This window comes from Stegastes partitus, unplaced genomic scaffold (assembly GCF_000690725.1).
Source record: "Stegastes partitus isolate 25-593 unplaced genomic scaffold, Stegastes_partitus-1.0.2 Scaffold1092, whole genome shotgun sequence".
In the NCBI taxonomy this organism is placed as follows: Eukaryota; Metazoa; Chordata; class Actinopteri; family Pomacentridae; genus Stegastes; species Stegastes partitus.
This window is the reverse complement of record NW_007578823.1, coordinates 239,924-246,093: the sequence shown is the minus strand read 5'-3', so window position 1 is coordinate 246,093 and position 6,170 is coordinate 239,924.

The window sequence follows — 6,170 nt, the reverse complement described above, 5'->3', positions numbered from 1 at the left end:
AAACAAACAGCAGCAGGTTTAATCATAATGAGTCTGCAGCAGAATGGAAAGAGGTTTTTCATATCCTGCATATGTCAGTAGAAGAACCTGATGAAAAAAAGGTGTGAAAAAATGTCAGCAGTTGTCGTTGCAGAGTTGTGCGGCTCCTCGATGCTACTAAATATAAAGTGCACCTGCCGTAAAGGATAAGCGACGGTGCTTAAGGTGAACAATGTCAGAGCGAGGGCAGGAAGGAGTTTGGTCTTTTTCGTACGCAGAATCTCTAAAACCCTGATTACAGGCCCAGCTACAAACACGACAGGCGCTTAGTAGTCGTCATTATGTCCACAGGATCCGTCATTTGTCCATATAAGCAGCCGTGTCAACCTGACATGGAGATTCCTCAACTGCATGACTTTTTGTCCACTTCAAATGCTTTCAGAAACACATTTTACCAAGGAGCCGCCATGTCGGCACAATTATAAAACATCTCCAGAAGCTCCAGTTTCAGGACCCCACTTCTAGGACCTTTGCCACAACAGCGCCACCTACCGAAGTGGATGATCTTTAAAGTGAGCGGCCACAAGTGACAGTGCTTAAGGTGAACAATGTGTGAGTGAGGGCAGGCGTGACTTTGTTCTTTTCGTACCCAGAATCTCACCTTGTTCTCTAAAACGGAGATTACAGGCCCAGCTACAAACACAACAGGTGCTTAGTGGTCGTCATTATGTCCCCAGGATCCGTCATTTGTCCATATAAGCAGCCGTACAGTGTGTTCTGGTGGCTCACTTGCTTTTCAAGAGATGGGGCGTCTTGCTGGCTGCTTCACATTTGCATAAAACTAAGGTCTAGGTTACTTGATGCACATTAGAGGCGTTGAACCGCCACTTATCACTTCTGGAAACTCCTGACAAACTCATCTGACATGGAGATTCCTCAACTGCATGACTTTTTGTCCACTTCAAATGCTTTCAGAAACACATTTTACCAAGGAGCCGCCATGTTGGTACAATTATTACACATCTCCAGAAGCTCCAGTTCCAGGACCCCACTTCTAGGACCTTTGCCACAACAGCGCCACCTACCGAAGTGGATGATCTTTAAAATGAGCGGCCTCAAGTTTTAAAGGTTTGCACCTCCCAAAACACTGCTATGGTTTTAATGGTTTATCTCTCCAAACATATCACTTGTAGCTTTAATAGTTTGTTCCACCCAAAACATTACTTCTGTCCACTTCTTTCTTATAGTTCCATCCAGATTCTCACAAACAAGTTGTGGTTTTTAAAGGTTTATTCCACCCAAAAAACAAATTTCTGTCCAAGTACGCATACTTTTAAAGGTTTGCTTTACCAAAATAATACTTCTTAGCTAACCAGCTATGGTTTAAAAGGCTTATTAAAATACTACCTTCCATCCAAATACTTGTGGTTTGAATGGTTTACTCCACCCAGATTGTACTCTCTAACTATCAAGTTATGGTTTTTAAATATCTATTCAACCCAAAATACCAATTTCTGTCCAAGTACGCATAATTTTAAAGGTTTACCCCACCCAAAATATTACTGTCCATCCAAGTATTTGTAGTTTTAAAAGTGTTACCATACCCAAACAGTACTTTCTAACTAACAAGTTATGGTTTTAAAGGTTTATTACACCCAAAATATTATTTTCTGTCTGTCTTGGTTCTTGTAGTTTTAAAGGTTATACCACCCATAATATTACTTTCTGCCCAAGTACTTATAGTTTTTAAGTTTTCCTCTACCCAAACAGCACTTTCTAATCAACACATTTTGGTTTTATAGGTTTATTCAACCCAACATACGACTTTCTATCCATTTATAAAGGTTTATTCCACCCAAAATTGTACTTTCTAACTAACAAATCCACTCATATATTCTCTAAAACTAGAGCAGAATTAGTGTCTTTTTCATGCCTGAAGTGAACTTTCCATCCAATCCACAAAGAAATGGATTTCAGAGCGTTTCACACCAGAAGTTGTACTTGCACAGGAAACTGAAACCAAACAGTGATGAGGCTTTGATTATACATGTTGTGGATACCGTGGACACATAGATCACATCAACGTATTCCACGCATGTATATTCCCGCCATTGTGATCTGCATGGACTGTGACGGTGACTATATTTACATCACAGTGACCCCAGTGGACCTACGCATACTCATGGACTGTAACACTGGCCTTACTTGCACTACATTTGCAACTCCATTTCCCTTCCACTCATTAAATCCGCTGGATCCTCCTCCCTCCGCTCGTCTCTCTGTAGAGCCGACCTCTTTCTGTTGCACTCGACCTCATCCACTCCTGAACTTTTTTTCTACCACTTATCGCTCGGCGGCGTGTTCATCTTTTTCTGCTCCCGGAGCTTCTCTTTTCTCTCTCTCCCCGTCTGCAGATAACAACCAGGACTATCTCCTCTGTTCAGCGTTGTCAACTCTGATTGCATTTTGTGGCTTTATGAGATTCAAAAATGTATTATAATTCCAGAAACCAGACGTCACAGGTGGCACTGAACAGCAGAGAGAGAGTAGGTGGGTATGATGTAAGCAGCCCCAGTGAACTTTTAGGCGATTTGCATATGATTTTTATTTTTTTTTTTAAAGAAAGTCTGTTTCCATAGCATCAGGCCTCATTGGTCAGTGATGCTGACGAGCTGCGTACAAATGGGCTTTTCTATATATAGGTGGAAAGTGCAGTCGTGTTAAAGTTCCTCATGTTGTACCACCTGCTGCTTTTCTACACAAAATTATCTTAAAAGTAGATGAATATTTGCTTTTGTTTTCAGGATTTGTTTTGTACATGTGTGCTTATGCGTCTCACTTTAATAAAAACAGAGACCTGAATTTAAAGTTTGTTAAGATAGCCAACGGTGGAAGAAGTAAAGCACTGAGTCACGTTACCGCCACAAGTTCTGCATTTAAAATCCTACTTTAGTAGATTTACAAACGCATTCAGCAAAGCGGGCTGATTTATGATGAATGTTTTGCGTTTTTGCACAACATGCTTCACCAATTAAATTATATTTTTTACAAGAAACTACACAGAAAAGCCAAACTAAATATTTCTAAGAGTCACTTTTATTGTCAGACTCCTATAATCCTTATTAATGTGTTTATTTGTGCGTGTATAATTTATATATTGTGTCTGTGGAGCTGTCTGGCCTTTAAAGAACTTTTTTTTTTTTTGATGAATGCAACTTAATGGATGGGATGTTTCTCTCAGCAGGTGGTGGAGACCAAAAACAGATCTAAAAGTGAAAGTTTGACATTCATCGTGTGAACGTGAAGAGGTGATGTTAGTGTCACAACTATTTTCGGCTTCCCTTAAATGGGCAAAAAAAGAAGGTTTGAAGGTTTAAATAATTTTTGAAGATGGCACATACAGCTTTACGAATATTAGCCGACAATATCCTACTGTTTCACGTTCATTTTTTTGAGCTAGTTATTTTGTTAATCAGTGAGGAATCATGTATTTTACATATAATTTCTCAACTAAAGCTAATACCCACGCCGAAAATAATAGCACACCTTAATAGTTAGCTTTTACCCATTGCAGCTGTTCAGAAAATAAACTAAGCATTTAAACATCATAATAAATTGCTACATATTAAATATTTTGAATTCGATATTATAGTTTAATAGCTTCCATTTACAGCCATACAAGCTAACCTATACATCGTTATGGCAGTGCTAAGCTATGCTAACTTCAGCGTGCTCACATTTACAGTGTTAACCGCCTTGCATTAGCGTGTTAGCATGCTAATATCTGACTCAGATGAAAGGTTAAGGGGTCAACAGCTTTGCTTCAATTCATCCAAAGAGAGACGAGAATTTCTGAAAACATTTCGCTCAAAACCACGAGCGTCGATTTAAGCTGCTGGTTTTGCTAAAGCGATGGAAGCTGCCTGCCATGGAGTCTGGCCAGAGGAATTCTGGTGAGAGGAATTCAAGGAGGAATTCAAAACAACCTTGGCAACTGTAAAAGAATGCTAAACATTTTCAGGATTTTATCTAGTTGAAGTTAACACATTATCTTGATTTTCAGACCGCTGAGTGGCTCCCACAGCTCATACTTTCTAAATTAACCCGTTGGACCTCAAACTGTTTGAGCATTTTCACTCATGTGGGCTCTTTTTAAACTGTAATATAAAATCCTGCACAAGTTGAATTTCTTTGGTTATTTACTTTATAATAATTTAAATCAACATACTGAACATTTTCAAAGTGCCCACAGGTGATACCAACGCTGGAAAAATGAAGGCTCCCCATTTACAAATACGCTATTTGACTAAGTCTATTTACATTTTTACAACCTGAGCAAACTGGATGTTATTCACACGACTCTGTGCTTTAACGAGATGTTTCACCATGAAGAGCGTTTCTTTTTGAGATATGCTGCATTTATTATAATTGATCGAGGCCGTTATATTTTCCTCGCCTTTCTCTGCCCTGTGTCGACACAGCCTGCAGTTCATCCTAAATTATTATTATTATGTTATTTTATTTTATTACAGTATCTGGTACAAACAGTTTGACCCAAACTACAGCCATGGTGCGTTCAGGGACCATCAGAAAGCTGAAAACGTGTCTGTTTCTTCCTGATAAATGGTGGAACTTTGGCTTCTTTCTTTTTTTTAAACAGAAAACACTCATTTCAGTACCTCTGCTGGGTTTTGGGTTCAAAGGGTTAGTGGGATAATTTGAATTCAATTGAAAGTAAGTGGAAGGAAATGTCAAGAGAACATCTGCAGACGTGCAACTTTACCTCCATTACGCGGTCTAGAATCAGAAAAGAGGATTTGAAACGTTTCCTTGAATCAATTGCTGCTGCTGATAGTTTGGGTTGATGTCGAGGTATATTTTCTGCTACAGATACGTGGCTCTGTGCACAAGATGAATGTTTCAGGAAGCAAATTTCAGACTTCAAACGTGCAGGACAGGTGCTTTCAAACCGACTCAGAGCTTTTGAAGCAGCCCAGACTGACCTGACCTGAAGAGATCTGATCCAATGAGACCTGAAGATCATCCAGAGTGGGGTTTATTTTTCTGTCATGTTTCATCTGCAGCAGACAAGATGGAAAAAATGGAAGAAAGATTGACCTTCTCAGATTGTACCCACATTATCAGGATGACCGTTATTACGGCGCAGACAGACGGAGACGTGTTTAGAGAGGATTCAGTTCCTTGGCAACCCGTCAGCTGGAAGTTATTTGTAGAAAAAAAAAGTCTAATGATGAGAGAACTGCTCTGCTGCTGGAGCATTTACAAGATTAACAAAGAACTAAACAGTGCAGGTTGTGTCTTAACAGGAAAAATGATTGATCATCACTGAGTGAGAAGTTGAACAAAAGGTTAAACAAGAGTCTTTGTCAGCTGCTGACATGATTCACGTTTGTATCGTCTTTCGTATCTAAACCACTGAGAATTACAGCAAACCCGCTGTAGATACACTTATTCATGATTTAGTCATAACAGCTGCTCCAGACTGAACTAAATCAACAACTCTATAAAAAAAATGACCATAAACTTTATTCCAGACATTCCTGCTCCCTGCTGGATGAACTGTAATGACTCCAGTGATCCTCACTTTTACTAATTTTTCACTTTTGCTCTGTGAAATATCTCAACATGTGACGCTCTGAATATACAGCGATGACTCTGGTAGTCTGACTTTTAACCTTTATTAGGTTTTTACTGAAAAATCTCAGCAGTGATTGAATACATTGCTGTAAAATTTGGATTGCAGTTTGCTTTAATTTATTGACTTCAGCCAGCACTTTGCTTTATGATTCAGTTTAACATTTTTAACTGCCACTGTGCTTGAACGCAGCCTCACACAGCCTCTAAAACTACTGCAGATTCTTTCATTTATTTCTTATTTAATCACTTTGTCCAGTGACCTGAGAGCTGTCTCAAAGCAAATTGTCTTTTATTTCTCTTATTCATTTCGTATCTTTAGCTATTGTATGTCTGTTTCTGTGCTATGTGTCGGTTAGTTTGTGTTTTATTGTTGCATTTTGTTAGATTTTTTCAGTACATATGAGCAGATTTCACATTTTCTGCACCATAAATGTTAAACACGCTGCTATTTTTTATTATTTTAACTGTCTCTCTGTACAAACCACTTTCTGCACAATCCCTATATACTCATATTTGTTACCTCAGTTTGTAAA